The sequence below is a fragment of the Podarcis muralis genome, chromosome 4, assembly GCF_964188315.1.
Source record: "Podarcis muralis chromosome 4, rPodMur119.hap1.1, whole genome shotgun sequence".
Lineage (NCBI taxonomy): Eukaryota > Metazoa > Chordata > Lepidosauria > Squamata > Lacertidae > Podarcis > Podarcis muralis.
Genome location: NC_135658.1, coordinates 45,298,468 through 45,316,725, shown reverse-complemented (window position 1 = coordinate 45,316,725; position 18,258 = coordinate 45,298,468). Strand labels below are relative to the sequence as shown.

The window sequence follows — 18,258 nt, the reverse complement described above, 5'->3', positions numbered from 1 at the left end:
TTCCTTTGATTTATAATACTGGAACTTACGGTTTCTTTCTGCAACTTGGTGCCCTCCAGGTTTTTTGGACTCCAGTTTTCATGATCCGTGATGTGGCGATCACACAGGGTCCCCGGACGTTTCACCGTCTATTGATCCCTGTGCCACCACTTTATTTCTCACTGCCACCACCCAGGCCCTACCTGGTACAATGCTGAGTCCAGTCAGGGTTAAATTGGAACATAAACTTCTATTTATTTATTGCAGTTTAACAAGCGTGTGGTTTCCTAAACGGTATCGGTCATTACATTCATGGGGTGCCTATCCAGACTTATAACTTCCGCTACCTGCTCTCACTCACTAAACCACCTCTCAGATATGTATTTGTCTTCCTAGCCCCTAACTGTTCCTGACTCAGCTTATTTCGCTACACTAACTCAACCTGCCCACAGACTCTATCCCAATTCACTCCCACTCGAACCACCCACCCAACTCCCTCCCAACGAACTCCTCCCTTCGCCCCTCCCAGAGCTGGTTTTATAGTCCCTCTGACTCCACCCCCTGGGTTCTGATTGGGTAACCTGTTTAACTATTTCATCTCCAGCACTCCCCTATGTTAACGTCACACATGACCACTGGAACTCAATCCAAAACAACTCCAGGGCACCTGTTTGTAGAATGCTGACTAGGGCTGCAATCCTAAACCCACTTCTGTACTAACATTGTTAGGATTGCAGCCTTAGAGCCACCCAAATTATTTGATTGCCTGTAGATTCAAGACAATGAAAATAAAGTTTTCTCTCATGCAATGTTTAATTAAAATATGGAAATCGCAACCGCAAGACATGCTGATGATCAATAGCACTTTTTAAAAGAGGTAAACAATTTAACAGAGGAGAAAGCCAACCAACAGCTATTAGCCAATGAAAACTAAATGAAACTGCCACAATCAGAAATTGATACGGGTAGCTAAAGGGCAAAGCAAGGGAAGGCTAAGGGTGTCCTGGAGGCATCTGGCTGGCCATTCTTAAAAAGCAGAATGATGAAACTAAATTGAGTTGGGGTGCTCAGGCATAACTGTTTATATTCTAATTTATGCCAAATGTAATGTCTATAATCATGTCCAAGTTGGATATAATTATTTTATACCAAGGTTTTGTCAAAGCTTCTGCAAAGGATCGTTAAAAGAAGACTCAGCAACATAAAGCATTATCTTTTTCGCATTCTTACTGAAATATTCTGACAAATTATTATTCCCATATGCCAAGCAACATATATAATACTTAAAATATGAAGGAAAACATCATTATTTTTGAAGACACAAGCTGTTTCTGTTAATGCGCTTCTCAGCACGATTGGTAGTCTATAGGAACAATAAAAATAAGTCCTCGGTATCTTATAAAAATAATAAAAAATAAATAGCACCTCATTTTCTGACAGCTTCTTTGTCCTTGAAAATCTGACTTTAGATAATAGTCTGTGCTATGAAAAATACAAAGATGTAACATATGTAGATTAGTTAAGTTGTTGTTGTTTAAGAAAAACCTCACTCTGTCAGCTTGTCTTTGCTATTGAGTATAGATTTCTGTAATTGTATATCTGTTATACTCAGAGGTTCCAGCTTATGTGGCTTGTCAACTGAGTCATGAAGAATATGTCAGTGTACTACTCACATTGGTTACATTCAAGCTCTAGGTTTCAAGGGCAGCAACCTTCTCAGAACCAGGTATGGAGGAGCAACAAGAGAAGACTGTTGTCTCATGAGCATCTGGTTGACTTTCATGGGAAGCAGGATAGGAGCGGCCACTCCTAGGAGCTGAAACCCCTTGGGGCCCCCAATATTTGTTAGTGGGGAGGCTATCAACCTTGATGTTTGTCTGGACATCATGCGTGATGTCACGATGCCATGTGTGATGTCACAATGTTGTGTGTGACGCCTAGATGCAGCACTGTCACACAGGATACCTGGATGCGCAAGCCAGCAACACTGTGGCTTGTTCTCCTCCACCTTCTCCTGCTGTGGAGAGGAAGCAGCCCCTGGCTCATGGCAGCAGCAGGAGGCAGAGGAACTGCCAGCCATGGAAGCTGAACTGCCACGGAACACCCAGACATTGTGTGCAACAGCGCGTCTGGGCATCGCGTCCGACATCCAGGTGTCACGCACGATGTGACATCATGCACAATGCCTGGATGTAATGCTGTGACATCACACACAACCTTAGCCCCCTCAATTGCTTTCCTGAGTTGGCAGACCTGTAGCAGGACCTTTGATCTGATGTAGCAGGCTGTGATCCAGCAAGTGGCTCTCATTTCAGTTCTGGTCTATGAATAGAATTGTTGTGCTGGGGCTCCTCTGTATCGTCTGTGGTGAGGACTGCAGGGCCTGCTCCCTTCCAAGGCCTTTTCCAACTGGCCCAGGGGGCGGGGTCCAGGTCCTAACATTCCCAGCTACGAAAGGACTCCTGTGGCAGTGCCTAGAGAATGGGGCTGGACTCATTTGGAACAAACTCTTGGGGAAGTGCGGGGTTGTTCTGCTATTGCTTCCCTGTTTCAAGTGTCTAATGTGTTTTAAAATGTCCTTAAGCAGTTGGTGGCATTTTAAGCTTTTCCTTCTCCCCACCCCCCCTTTTTATTTGTTGGGGGGTGGGAGGGTGGGATGGATATCTGGTTGGTGATTAATTTTAGTATAACTGTTCTGCTTTTGTTTTTTGTTATTTTATTGTATAGTTTGCGTTTTGTTTTTAAGGGGCGGGATCAGGGCTGCCTGGGAGTGGGCCCCAGCCAACAGAATGGCTGGGACAAGTTCCACAGGGGGGGATGCACTGGGACATCCGATCTCAGTGATCATGGGCAGGAGGAGGAGTTACGCTAAGACCAGACCATGTCATTACTGAGGAGGCAGGCTTAGTCATTGTTTGAAAACTATCCCTGCTTCCGGGTCTGGTCTTGACTGGATGGATACTGGAATCAACAAGGGAAACCCACATGACCTGAAGGTATTGCTGTGCAGTGCCAGGTCAATGATGAATAAAACCACTGCCATCCATGACTTGATCATGGATGGAGCATTTGACCTGGCATGTGTAACAGAGACTTGGTTGGATGAAGCAGATGGACCTGTCTTAGCTGCTGCTTGTCCACCAGGTTTCTCTTACGCACAGCAACCCAGGTCATGTGGGAGGGGAGGGGGGTTGCAATGATTTTTAGGAAGTCATTAGTTTGCACCAGGCGTCCTATTGGGAAGACCCAGTTTTCCGAGTGCATGTTCTGGAAGTTGGGCAATAGGGACAGTACAGGATTCCTTTTGGTGTACCGACCTCCCCGCTGCACCAAGGATTCCCTGCCTGAGCTGCTTCAGGTCGTGGCGGATTTTCTCCTGGAGACACCTAGTTTGGTTGTCCTAGGGGATTTTAACATCCACGCTAACACGACCTTACAAGGGGCCGCTTGGGACTTCGTGGAAAGCATGGCCTCTATGGGGCTGTCCCTGAATAAGTTTGGCCCAACTCATAGTCACAGACATGCCTTAGACCTGGTGTTCACCTCTAATGATGTGGGTGATCTGACACTAAAAGTGAAAGAAAGAAGTGCCATGGTCAAATCACTTCCTGGTGCAACAGGACTTCTCCATGACCCTTCCCCTCTGCAGGGAGGTGGGACCAATTCAGATGGTTCGCCCCCACCACTTAATGGATCCAAATGGTTTCCAGAGAGTGGTAGGGGATGCTTTATCCCATGTTGATGGCCTTTCAGCTGATTCCCTGGCGGCTCGCTGGAAGGCGGAGTTAACCAGGGCTATCGACTGTCTGACTCCGAAGCGCCCTCTCCGATTGCATGGAGCCCGGACATCCCCATGGTTTTCTTCGGAGGTGAGGGCGAGGAAACAATCACTGAGATGGCTAGAGTGCCAGTGGCAGAAAACTCATTCTGAATCAGACTGGACACGGGTTAGAGCTCAACGTCGAGCCTACAAAGTGGCGATAGAGATGGCAAAAAAGACTTTCTTCACCGCTTCTATTGCATCTGCAGAAAATAGTAGCAGGAGACTCTTTCAAGTGGTTTGCAGTTTAACAGAACCACCTTTACCATCGGGGCCTTGTAGAGACCCCAAGATCTCCTGCAACTAGTTTGCAAAGTTTTTTGCAGATAAAGTCGTTCATATTCGGAAGGAGGCAGACACCATCATGGGAGGAGGGACAGGGCGGGAGATTGCTAGAGCCCTGTCTGGTCGAGTTGCACGGAATCAATTTCAATCCATTACTCCCGAGGATGTGGACAGGCTGCTTGGACGCATGAAACTAACCACCTTTCTCCTTGATCCTTGTCCATCCTGCCTAATAAAAGCAAGCCGGGAAGGTCTGGGAGATGGGCTCTGTGGGGTGGTGAATGCTTCCCTCTGTGAGGGAGCCTTCTCAGACCCGCTGAAAGAGGCGTCATTGAACCACATTTTTTTTAAAAAAAAAAACATCTTTAGACCCGGCCACTATGGCCAACTATTGCCCAGTCTCAAATCTTCCATCCTTGGGCAAGGTGATTGAGCGGGTGGTTTCTGAACAACTCCAGGCATGTGTGCTGGTCCCGGGGGGAAGGTTATATCGTAGTCAAAGTTCAGTCCTGAGTCACTAGCCTGGTAATAGTCCACAAGGTGCGAGGCGAGGTCCGAAACAGGGAGCCGGGCGGAGACAGGAACACTCGAAGATCAGAAGCAGGAAGCCGGGCGGGAAACAGGAACACTGGAGGAACAGGACTGGATGCTGGCCGAAACAGCTCTTCAATAACGACGTTGCTCCCGCAACCTGGGACCGGGCTGACTGGCCTTTACCTTCTCTAAGGCCAGGGGCGGTCCCGGCCCCCAGGAGCCCCGCCTCTCCTGGCCTTAAGGCGAGCACTCCTCCTGGGAGAAACCAGTTCCCTTCGCCTCTCTGCCCTAAGCCTCTGCAGTTCAGGAGAGGCCGAAGGGTTACTGGGCCCCGGGGGAGGCTCACCTGTAGACACTGAGTCTTCCAGCACCTCTGGGGCCAGAATGGTTTCACCTGGTGCCTGCTCCTGAGGATCTGGCACAGGTGCAGGCTCCTCAGAATCTAGGCCTTGCCCCAGTTCAGCCGGCCCTGGAGGCGGGGACTCCTGTGCCAGCTGGGATTCCTCCGGTTCACTCTCAGAATCAGAATCCCAGGCCATCACAGCATGCCTGGAGGATGCGGATCATTTGGATCCCTTCATGAGACTGAAACTGCCTTGGACGCGCTGGTTGATGATCTCCGGCGGGCTAGGGACAAAGGTGAGAGCTGTTTCCTAGTTCTGCTGGATCGCTCAGTGCCTTTTGATACCATCAACCATAACATCCATCTGGACCGTCTAGAGCAGCTGGGAGCTGGGGGCACTGTTATACAGTGGTTCTGCTCCTTCCTCCTGGGCCATGTCCAGAAAGTGGTGGTCGGGGATGAGTGTTCAGACCCCTGGGCCCTCTCCCCCATGCTTTTTAACATCTACATGAAGCCGCTTGGAGAGATCATCAGGGGGTTTGAGCTGGGTGTCCATCAATATGTGGATGATACCCACAATTCAAAGTGTTGGTGTTGACCTTTAAAGCCCTAAATGGCCTCGGCTCAGTATACCTGAAGGAGCGTCTCCACCCCCATCGTTCAGCCCGGACACTGAGGTCCAGTGCCAAGGGCCTTCTGGTGGTTCCCTCACTGTGAGAAGCAAAGCTACAGGGAATCAGGCAGAGGGCCTTCTTGGTAGTGGCACCCACCCTGTGGAACGCCCTCCCATCAGATGTCCAAGAGATAAACAACTATCTGGCATTTAGAAGACATCTGAAGGCAGCCCTGTTTAGGGAAGTTTTTAATGTGTGACATTTTAATGTATTTTTAATCTTTATTGGAAGCCACCCAGAGTGGTTGGGGAAACCCAGCCAGATGGGCGGGATACAAATAAATTATTATTATTATTATTATTATTATTATTATTATTATTATTATTATTATCAAAGTAGCAAATTCCAAGGGATTCCAAGCAAATTCCAATTTCTGATGTGTTATACGCCTATCAACAGGCTTCTAAATTTCCCCACCAAGTCATGTATTGTTTTCAGATAATGCAATGAACTAGTGGATGTATTAATTTATATACTGTCACAAAAACATGGTTCTGTGAAAAGAGCTATGCATTAAACCAAAAGGCTTCCCTGCATTACAGCTTCCAGAGCTCAAACTTGCATGCTGTTCCTTTGTAAAGTTTCTACCATGTTTGAATCTAATCCACAACACTTTAATATATTGTTAAATTATTATTTTTATGGGGGGGGGCAGTAGGCTATTATTATTACTATCATCATTTTGTATAGACGCTAAAACAAAACAAAACAAGATATAACTGAGTAACAAACACCAAAAGAGAAAGAAAAAGATTTCCAGGACTAGAAACGAGAATGGGATTTCTACATTTTTAAGCATTTTATTAGATACCTCAAAATGATTATAACACGATTCGCACACAGACATACACTAATATAGAATTATTGGGTATATAATTGTTTTGTGTACCAGCAATCGCTGACAAAAGCAGAAGGGAAAAGCCGAAGGAGAGCTTAAGGATAGAGCAATTCAACCAAAAACTCATCATGTTTCTAGTTTAAAAATATATTCACCACCGAGTCTGTGATAAATTGAACTGTGCTGCTCTATTCCAAAACACAGCGTGTTAGTAGTAAGAGCCATAAAATAATACAAAAGCAGTCCTGGATGTGAGTACGGTTTACATGCGAAGAGTTAATAAATTGTTAAATTTCTTACTTAGATTCTGACCTATACTTGCAAAGTATTTTAAAAAGGCACCATAAAAGAAATGCCATAAAATCCATAATGCCACAGAAATCCTAAGTCCACAGTCTGTCTCTTTAGCAGTTTTAGAGGCATTAAGGATGAAGAAGAAAGTCAAAGGGATTGGCCTGCGATATAGAAGTCAAATGAGTGGAAAATTCCCTCAACCATGGCTTTCGTTCAGAAATGGGAGCAGTATCTTGTTCAACCATGAAGTATCATGGGGATTATCTCTTTGAATGTTGTCAACTTTTTTTTTTTTTTACAGGGTTCTATACTCCAGTGCAGTTTGCCATAATTATTTTTCAGGTAAGCCATGGGGAGATGAGATGTGACTCAGATAATGCTATTGTTTTAGTCCAAAGGGGATTCTTGATTACAAAAGTGGCCTAATAGTGGGTGAAATGGAACATTCACTTATTTATAAAGAAGTTTGTTTGTTTGTTTGTTTGTTTGGTTGCAAAACCTTTTATGTCCTGAACTTCATTTAGTTCTGATCCTCTTGGGTTTCTAACACAGGCAGCAAAGCAAGCATTAAGTTTTCATACTATATTATAAAACTTTGATCATTAAGACTTAACATAGCTTTAAAGGCGTTATCTCAGCTTTAATAACTTACTCACGTCCTTGTGATTTAAGCATTTTTTAGTTTGGGCATGTATATTCTAGCACCAAATTACAACCAATAAACTATGAAAAGAAGTACCAAATTGAAAAAAAGTGTTTGATTTAACATTCAACAAAGACAACCCATTATAAGGGTAGTATCACTTTGGTTATTATAATAAAGGCTGAGAAAAATACAATGAACTGGGATTGCGGGGAAGGAAGCAATAGTCCCTGAGTGAAACTAAACTCTGCTTTTTAGCAATGCTAATAGAAAACAGTATATTTTGCCTTTCTTGCCAGGCATAGAATATAGGTCAATCCAGACAATACAGGAAATGTGTTTGAATTTCTTAAGGAAAAATGGCAGCAGTGAGGTGGGGCTCCATTTCAGACAATGTCATGGCATGAAGAAGAGGCTTCTTCCCCATATGCCATTTTTTCTAATGAAAATGTTGTCCCTCAGAACTGCTTCTTTCACCTTCACTGGCATTAAGATCCATGGGTCACCAGTCAGTGTTCAGTGAGCTAGGCACAATGGCAAAATGGTTTCTCTGAATAGAGTCGAACAATAGACTACATGAATATCCCATATTTTGATAATAAAGCCACAGTATCTGAATGTAATGGTGATTTTGAGCAATATGGCAACTCCTCACTTATCATATTTAAGAAGGATATAAATGTTCAGGAAAAATATGACTGCTCAATCAAATAAGGATATGTATTATACGGATTGTACTGCATTCTGTGCGTCTTAAATATATTGCATCATCAAAATTCATTTGCCTATATGTTATGCAACTAGAAGAATGATATATTCCCTACTGTGATATATTCCCTACTAGGACTGTATTCCTACTTGGACTACTGCAGCACACTCTGCATAGGGCTATCTTTGAAGATGACTTAATTAATCCAGAATGTGGCTGCTAGACTGATGACTGGGAGCAGTTGCCAGGACCACATAACACCAGAGCTAAAAGATTTACATGGGCTCCCAGTACATTTCCAAGCACAATTCAAATTGTTGGTGTTGAACTTTAAATCCCTACATGGCTTCTGCCCAGTATACCTGAAGGACCATCTCCACCCCCTTGAGGTCCACCTCCAAGGACCTTCTGGTGCAGGCATCCCCAACCTGCGGCCCTCTAGGTGTTTTGGCCTACAACTCCCATGATCCCTAGCTAACAGGACCAGTGGTCAGGGATGATGGGAATTCTGTCCAAAACATCTGGAGGGCTGAAGGTTGGGGGTGCCTGTTCTGGTGGTTCCCTCACTGTGAGAAGTGAAACTACAGGGAACCAGACAGAAGGTATTTTCAGTAGTTGCACCCACCCTGTGGAAAGCCCACCCAGCAGATATCAACCACTGGTTCTTAACCCCAGTCCTACTAACTCATATTCTTAGATCTGGTTCCCCCTTATGCTGGCAGAATTGTAAGGTATGAGGAACATATTGGCGTATGTGGTGGGGATGTGATTACATAAGTTTTGGAATCAGGTTGTAATAGAGATTGGTTTTATTGCTGGCAAACAGGTCACTTTGGACACTAAGCTATGTCTCATCCATTTTTGATGATACTATTGCTGACTTTACTTCTCAACAATTAATTCTATATCTATTGGTTGCCGCTTGTCTAAAGATCTCTCAAGGATGGAAGGATACGTATTGTTATTCTATGGATCTATGGTTGAAAAAAGTCATGTTCATACTGTTTCTAAAAAAACTGATTCATAAAATATCATCCTCTGACTTTGCTTCTGCTTGGGTGCAGTTTATGATTTATATGACCAAACAATCTCATGGTCGACACATTCCCATTAAATTTGAGTTTATTTCACAACATTCATGAATATTTGGTATGTTTAGTACATATATGAGCCTTGTATTCCATTGCGGAATATATTTTATATGCGGAATATATTTTATATATATTCAGTCTTTTAAAGCTTTCTATTATTATTGTGATTATTATTTGTTGTCATGACTGTTTTTAAGAATAGATCGTGTAAACCTAAAAAAAATCAGCTTGCTGCTGCAATCAAACCTTTGGAACTTTCCATATCGCATGCCCATACTAGCATATAATGAAGTCAAGTTAAAACGACATTTGAAAGGATGAATTTGCTGTTTTTAGTCTTCAAACCATAGGCTTTTGAATAACTTTTCCACTATTCTCATGGATATGATATGTTTGAAATTTATTGTAACAGAAGCCTTATAATCAATGTGGAAAGGTTTATGCCTTGAGAAAACTAAGGCTTATTTAAAGAGAGGGCTCATACCAAAATCACAGAGCAGTAATTGGAATTGAACTTTGATGGCCTCAGAATCAGACAGTAGAGGCACTGAGGCAGCTGCATTTTCCCTTGTAAGTAGACCCATAATATAACCAACACCAATTGCTTATTAGTAGATAAAGGTGAGAATAATGAGCCTTTAAGAACACTAAGGAGTCTTTGGAAAGCTAGAACCTCAAGTATGAAGAGGTGGCAGGAAATAAGGTGGGACATAAGAAATCCCTGATGAGTAAAATGAAAAGCCCATCATTACTTTGCTCAATAGTCTCATCATTTGCAGAGATGCATAGTGAACATTTCAAAAGTGTTATAAATTTTACACAACTGCCCTCCCTTCTTAATTCAGAAACAATATATATAATTTTAGACTGGATCTAGACACATCAAAGAAGCATTTCAGAAAAAATGCATTGTAACCTTTATAATGAGAAATCGTGTAGGCAAAAATGGAACTCCACAATGCCATCTGGTGTCACCGTGTTATATCGCATATAAAACGCTTTTTTTCTTTACCAGCCTGAGTCCTTAGTTCCCAACCCACACATACAAACACAGTTTGTATTACTGTTTCCACATTTAAAGTCCAGAATACATACTGAAGCTTTGCCCACAAAAAAGATAAAGTCTACATTTAAAATGCTACTTAATTATTTACCTGTTTTAATGGAAGTTTTTGGTCACTAGATTCTTTGGGGGGGGGGACGAATAACTCATCTTCAAACTTTCTATGCATGAGAATATTGGCTTGCATCCATTTTTAAACAAAATTTGTCTGGGTTGAACAGCATTCCATTTGATCAAAAACATACCTTGGAACTCCTACCTAAATAGTTATGAATGACCATCAAGGGAGTGTGTGCAGGGTGTGCATTGGACTCCTGGCTTCCCAATGCTGCTTGTTGCTGTCAGTTAAGGAGAGAGGGAAGCAGCGGGGAGCCTGGCACTGTGCAGAAGCAGTTTCACGAGCACAGGATTGGTTGCACCTGCACAATGCCAGGTTCCCCACTGCTTTGCCCCTCCCCTTCTCCCTCTTTGTAATCAGTAGCTGGTATAAGATACAGTAGTGTATCTTACAAGTCCCTTACAAAAATGATATAGCAGAGCTTTAGAAGCTTGGATTTCATTCTGCACATTATACTTTTTTTAGGCATTCTAAGGGAAAGGGCGGGGCGTGGGTGGCACTGTGGTCTAAACCACTGAGCCTAGAGCTTGTAGATTGGAAGGTCGGTGGTTCGAATCCCCGCGACAGGATGAGCTCCCGTTGCTTGGTCCCAGCACATAGCAGTTCGAAAGCACATCAAAATGCAAGTAGATAAATAGGTACCGCTCCGGCGGGAAGGTAAATGGCGGGAAGGTAAATGGCGTTTCCGTGCGTTGCTCTGGTTTCACCAGAAGCAGCTTAGTTATGCTGGCCTGGAAAAACTGTCTGCGGACAAACGTTGGCTCCCTCGGCCAGTAAAGCGAGATGAGCGCAGCAACCCCAGAGTCGTTCGTGACTGGACTTAAATGTTGGGGGTCCTTCACCTTTAAGGGAAAGGAGTGCTTTGTTGACTTTGCAGTTTAGACATAATTGAGGGAAGGATCACTTTAGACCCAGTTTAGTTATAAGCATTCCCTGTCTGGAGCTGGTGCCTCTCTAGAGTTAGTCAAGGCATGGACTTCTTTTGGAAGGAATAGATAAGATCATGTTGACAACAAATTAGGTTTCCTTGGGTGATTTCCAGCTCTGTCACACTCAGAGCAAATCCACTGAAATCAATGAACTTGACCATTGTTTCCAAAGAGTACACTCTGATATGACCGACATTGAAGATCACCTACTGGAAAGTTTATGGGATATGGAGTGAAGTGCCCCCAAACCTTTGGTCATTCTTGTGACATTGGCAAAGGGCAGAAATATCAACCTAGGGAAGGAACAGGAACCTAGGAAGCTGCCTTATAGCATTGCTCCATACAGTTCAATATTGTACACTAACTGGCAGAAATTCTCAGTGTTTTTGGACTAGTGTCCATCCTGCATATGCGGGACGTTGCATTTGGGACTTTCTGCATGCAGAGAAGATGCTCTCCCCAATGAGATGGCCCTCCCCTAAATCCCATCACTATTAGTTTCTAGTTTTATTTTTCATATCAACCTATTACTCAACTGTGGGGTTTTTTTTAGAACTAGGGAGTTGAAATGCAATTCTATGGCGTCAAGTGAGTGAAAACATTTAATAGGTAACTATACTATCCAGGCAATCTCATATGTGCTAGTCAGACTGCAACTGGGGCGGCTTATGTGATCTATATGTAGCAGTCCTTGTTTGTTTCTTTTTTAAATAGTACAGTATAAGATGCTTTGTATTACAGTGGTACCTCGCAAGACGAATGCCTCGCAAGACAAAAAACTCGCTAGACGAAAGGTTTTTCCGTTTGCGAGTTGCCTCGCAAGACGAATTTCCCTATGGGCTTGCTTCGCAAGACGAAAACGTCTCGCGACTTTGTTTCCTTTGTCTAAATAATAATTCGCAAGACGAAAAATTCGCTAGACAGCAAAACTTGCGGAACGAATTAATTTCGTCTTGCGGGGCACCACTGTACCTCTACTTAAGGTATATTATAATGGAGAATAGGTATATTAGATATATAGATGTAAATTCAATTCAAGTTATATGGAAGCAAAGGTCAAATCAGATTAGTGAATGAATATAACAAGTAAAACTGAAATTGCAAAGAAGAAGAAAAAGTGAAATTTGTTGAACACATTATTATCCTGTGAAGTCACATCCATCTTTGTTTTCTGGAAATCTGATTTGTTGGAGCTCTTACTGAAGATTTTATCAGTCTAAGTGAAATTTGGAGAGGGTTTGCCCATTTGTTTATCTGTCACTGTTACTGTTCCATGCTATCCCTTCTCTAACCCCATATCTCTTAAGATAATCAATCAACCTAGTCATTTGAAGCCTGATACTGCAAAGACTCTCCTCAAGATGGCAGCAACAGTCTGCAACCAGTATATCAGCTATAGAACCAAGAATTCATGCTGCCTTTTCCTCTTGTGAGCTTGGTGTCTCACCTCATTGGCATGCCCAGCCTTTGCTTGATTACAGAATTATACTAACATCTGGAATATGGCAACTAATTCATACACCAGGCCAAGAAGATGTCCCATATGATCACCACCTTCAAAAATGCCATCCAGAGTGAAGCTTAAATAAATATCCCAGCTGCATCACTTTGTACCCTGATGACTTAATTAATATGAATGATGTGCACAAGGTAATAAAAATTACCCAAAAGGGAATCCACTCCCACAAGCTACACAAACGAATGAGATTTCTGCAGTCCTTGCAGATGCAAAAAAAAAAAGGGGGGGATTGTACAAGAAGAAATTATATACTTACAAATTATACTCACAGTCCTGCTGACAGCAGTGATTCAGTAGTGCTAGGCAGTAACTCTGCAAAATCATTCTGGATAAGCAGTAGAATCAAGTGAAAACTTGATTGTTTTGTTTTTAATAAAAAGAGGTGCCGGAACTCACAATGAACACCTCCCTCATTCTCTTAGAATGCAAATGGCGCCCACCTGAGAGGTGCCGGAACTGAGTTCCAGAGTGTTCTGGCTGAAAAAGAGCCCTGGACATGTCCACTTGATGTTGTAGGATCTTTGTTTGTACAAAAGTACTGAAGTCAAACTAACAAGCTATTCAGAGAATGATACACACAAATCCACTGAATATATGTCTTCTCATAATGGCATAAATACATTAAAGTGTAGGGATGGATGATAAATACCACAGTTAGAAATGTTCTCCACATACTCAGTACCCTTCCATATCTCAACCCTTGTAAGCGAAAAAGAAAACAGCCCAAACAGCTGATTGGAGGTAGAAAATACCGTATTTTTTGCCCCATAGGACGCACCGGCCCATAGGATGCACCCAGTTTTTTTTTGGGGGGGGAAATAAAGGGGGAAATTCTTTCCTTTATCCCCCCCCCAAAAAAAACCAGGTCAGGGAATCCAAACCAGGTCGGGGAACAGCGGGATGGCGGCACTCCGCCTCCCCGCTGTCCCCCGATCTTGTGGGGCTGCCCGATGTCTGCCCAAGGCGCGGGGTGCTCTGCTTCAGCGCACCCCGCGCTCTGGGCAGCAGGCTGCTATCCGCAGCCTAGGGAGCCCTGCGGGAACTCCCGCGGGCTCCCCAGGCTTGCTGATTGCTTCCTGAAGCCTGGAGAGCAAGAGGGGTCGTTGCGCACTGACCCCTCTCGCTCTCCAAGCTTCAGCAAAAGCCTGCATTCGCCCCATAGGACGCACACACATTTCCCCTTCATTTTTGGAGGGGGAAAAGTGTGTCCTATAGGGCGAAAAATACGGTATATGGTCTTAAAGCACAATTCTTCACAGACTCCTTAGTGACTCAGATCACAAGGCCTACATGAGTGTAGTTCTCACACTTGCATGAACAATGAACACCACTGGGCAAATCATCCACTCATCAAGTACTATCATTAAGTTAGAGACATGGAAGTCAACATACTAGCAGAGGGATTATTCAGCAAACAATATTCTGGTTCTTGACAAGAGGAAGTCAAGTGATGCAACAAAATACTATGTGTCCAGGGAATAAAAGAAACAACAAAGCATGCAGGAAACTAGATAAAATTCCAGGGGAATGCCTAACATTATAGAATATAAAACCATGATCAGTCACTTTCCATTGATGCAAGGTTTTGGTGTCCCTAATCAGGCAAATTGCATCTTGGGGTCACATTTTGTCATTGGAAAAAGGCCACATGTCATAAAAGTCATTCAATGAGTCAAGGAAAATTCAGAATGCATTCTGCAAGCTACCATCTGTACTCATACAGAATTGTAACATGAAATTTTGTTTTCTTCATTGAAACGTCTTACATTTATGGTTTTCAACAGGCAGCCCATGGGTCACATCAAGGCCACAGAACTTCTGTCATTATTTTCTTTAATGTTCCTGGTGCCAGCTCTTTTGGTTTCCCTCTTCTGGTTCGTAAGAGCGCAGCACAGACATCCATGTTACCTTCTGAACTTCTCTGTGCGCTGGGCTGTTGTTTCTTAAAGGCTACACAGTGGTGGATATTAATAAATATCCTTCATCACTACCATATTTGTTTATCATGAAGTTTTATGGAAGCTAAGTTACTTTCCCAATGACTAGTTAATTCTAAGTGAGCCATGGGCAATAATACTGCAACCAAATCCTTTTGTTTGAACCCTTGATTACTCCCAGTTGAAAAGACTGCTATCAGCTGGGCCCAGGTGGAATGGCTAATTGGGAATGCAAGTTAACTCTGAGAACACCTCTTCCCAGAACATTTACGCAAAACAGCAGCTCCACCACGTATGAAGCAAAAATCCCTTTTCTCCACAGCGCCTCCAACATTATGGTGAAACATTCTTTGCCATATCTCCTGTGCTATCTCAGAATTAATTTCAGAGAGGCCTCTTGTGTTTTCAGAGATGACGCGGGTGGCGCTGTGGGTAAAAGCCTCAGCGCCTAGGGCTTGCCGATCGAAAGGTCGGTGGTTCGAATCCCCGTGGCGGGGTGCGCTCCCGTTGCTCAGTCCCAGCGCCTGCCAACCTAGCAGTTTGAAAGCACCCCCGGGTGCAAGTAGATAAATAGGGACCGCTTACTGGCGGGAAGGTAAACAGCATTTCCGTGTGCTGCACTGGTTCGCCAGATGCAGCTTTGTCACGCTGTCCAAGTTACCCGGAAGTGTCTCCGGACAGCGCTGGCCCCCGGCCTCTTGAGTGAGATGGGTGCACAACCCTAGAGTCTGTCAAGACTGGCCCATACGGGCAGGGGTACCTTATTAACCACTTCAGCTGTATTTTACAGACATTCCTAGGCCTGTTTGTATGTATTTATAAAAAGTGTGTACAATTTCATATTGTTGCACGCCACCCATATGGTTCCAAGGGTTCCAGGCACTTACCCGGAGTTCCTTTTGAAAATGAGACTGTGGTGTCTTTAGGATATATGGTTTATTTACACATATATGCAACCTGAGCCTATGATGGAGGGGTTCACAGCCTTAACACCCAAAGAGGGTATCATTTCTCCCATAGCCACTGCCTTGGATTCAAGCAGAAATCAGCCATGGCTTTTCTTTCTGCCCTTCCAGCCTGCAGCTTTTTGCACCCGCTTTCAGCTCACACAACAGCAAAACTCTCTCCTCAAACTCCTGCTTTGTCTTGCTAACTATTTGAGAGATAGAGTAGGGACCAAACCCAGCACAGGGCCTCTTTCCTTGGTTCTCTCAATAGTCCATCCCCTTTCATTTTGTTCTCTTAATGGGTCATTGCCCCAGACGATTACCTCATCAAAATATAAGCCAGGCTAGCTTCTTATAACACTTGCTTGATTTAAAGGTTAAAACATGGGTAGGTAAACTAAGGCCTGGGGGCCAGATCCAGCCCAATCGCCTTCTAAATCTGGCCCACGGACGGTCCAGGAATCAGTGTGTTTTTACATGCATAGAATGTGTCCTTTAATTTAAAATGCATCTGTGGGGCATAGGAATTCACTGATTCCCCTCCCCCCCAAAAAATATAGGTCGGCCCCCCACAAGGTCCGAGGGACAGTGGAAAAAGTTGGCTGACCCCTGGGTTAAAAGGTCTGGCACCCACAAACTCATAACAGTATAATAAAAATGTCTAAGTGGTTTACGCAATAACAAGTTTAAGACGAATCATTGTGAGGATGAGCACCAAGTCACTCTTGCCCTGCATTAATATTTTCCTCACACACAGATAGAAAAATGCAGATCAGTTCCCAGCTGTGCTCAGTTTTTGTCCTGTAAGCACATACTTAGCTTAGGATCTTGACATACTGGGAATTGATCTTTTTTTGCCATCTATGAGCTGTCAAACTTTTAAAGAGACTGTGGAAGGAAGAAAAAAAAAAAAGACATGGCAAAGGAGGTGGGGAGAGACCTGACCCAGCAAACAGCTATAAGGCATCATCTGTAACGGATACACAAGAGCCCTCGATGCTGAACTGAAATCCCCAAATCCTCCCTCCCCTTTTTCATCTGCTTCCTACCCGTTTGCTCTCCCCTCTGTTCTCCCATCTGGTGGCAGCTGTGTAGATCTGACAAACGCTTGGAAACTTTCAACTCGGCATTCTGCTTTGCTTTCCAAATTCATTTACTGTTAACTTCTTAAAAGCTTTCCCCCCCAAAAGCAGTCACTTCAGGTGACATGTTTTCAGATTTCCCCGATGTTAAGGAGGCAACGTTGCTACTATTTATGTTACTTGCCCTCCCCTAATGCATAACTTTATTGCTTCCAGATTACACTGATCGGCAGGCACTTTATAGAGTAATATTCATAAATGACCCCATTGTTCAGCATGGTGCAGCCCATGCCTTTACTCATGGCAATAAATTCAATCACATTACTCTGGCCATGGCAGATTTACACTGGCTTCCTATCAGTCAACGCATTGACTTTTAAATTTTGCTCTGAGTTTTTCATTACCTATCTGAAACTTCCCTTTCACACCTATCAGAATTGGTCTCCATTTATATATGCCCTCAGTTCTTACTTTCTAATAATAAATCTCAAATTCATCAACCCCCTTGTCAGGTCTCTCATCCATGGGCAACAGAGCATTCACCTGTTATGCCCCAGAGCTGTGGAATTCCCTGAACTGAACTCTCATCTCTAAATCCCCTGAGCTTTTTAAATCCTTCTTTGATTCTCACTTATTAAAATTTGCTTTTAATATTTGATCCACTGCTGACATATGCTGGAGGCTTGACTGGTATAAAAATTATTATTATTTTTTACTGTATAGTCAGTGAAATGAAAGTTGCTAGTGCTAAGAGTATATATATAACCTATATAATATAAAGACTTTTTTACCTCAGTGAAATCAAACTAACAACAAGCTCTGATGTAACATTTTGCTTCCATAGGGTATATGTAATGTGAAAATACTATGTCAAAATAAGATATCCATGCAACTTCAAATATTAGCTCATGAGTTAATACTGCTACAGTAGATTTATCGAGTAAATTGCCTGATTGAGTCTCATAGAGCAAAAGCTATCCAGTGGATTCAAAATGTGAGGTCAGAACTAATCCTCAGTGCTTTAAGGTGATCCTGCAAACATGTGTGTGTCTAAAGATTACATACAGATAATATAAAGGGGAAAAAAATTAGTACAACAATATTTCTAAAATAGAATGATAAGTTGAATATTAATATTTAAATAATTACATCAGTGAAAAATATGACATTACTATTCAAATGAAACATTGATAATTTTATAACATTAAGCTTCCCCCAACAAAAAAAGATGGATTTGCCAAATTTTACACTTTATTTTTCCAATAAGAGATAAACTCCTTTTCTTGATAAATTTATTTTCTCATTGCCTATTAGTTGAGCTATTTTTATGATTATCTACATTCATCGTTGTTATTTTTAGCTTTCATTCAGAGCCTCATTTATATACATACATAATGTACCGTATTTTTCGCCCTATAGGATGCACTTTCCCCCCTCCAAAAATGAAGGGGAA

General features: G+C 43.0%; 1 long non-coding RNA gene across 1 annotated transcript in view; it reads right to left on the bottom strand.

The window, feature by feature from the left end:
- Positions 1-14,711, bottom strand: part of LOC114595981 (uncharacterized) — a 229,053-nt gene extending 214,342 nt beyond the window's left edge. The window contains exon 1 of the long non-coding RNA XR_003706385.2: positions 14,606-14,711. This is a non-coding gene — a long non-coding RNA (uncharacterized LOC114595981). The remainder of the gene's footprint in view (positions 1-14,605) is intronic.
- Positions 14,712-18,258: the final 3,547 nt, after the last annotated feature.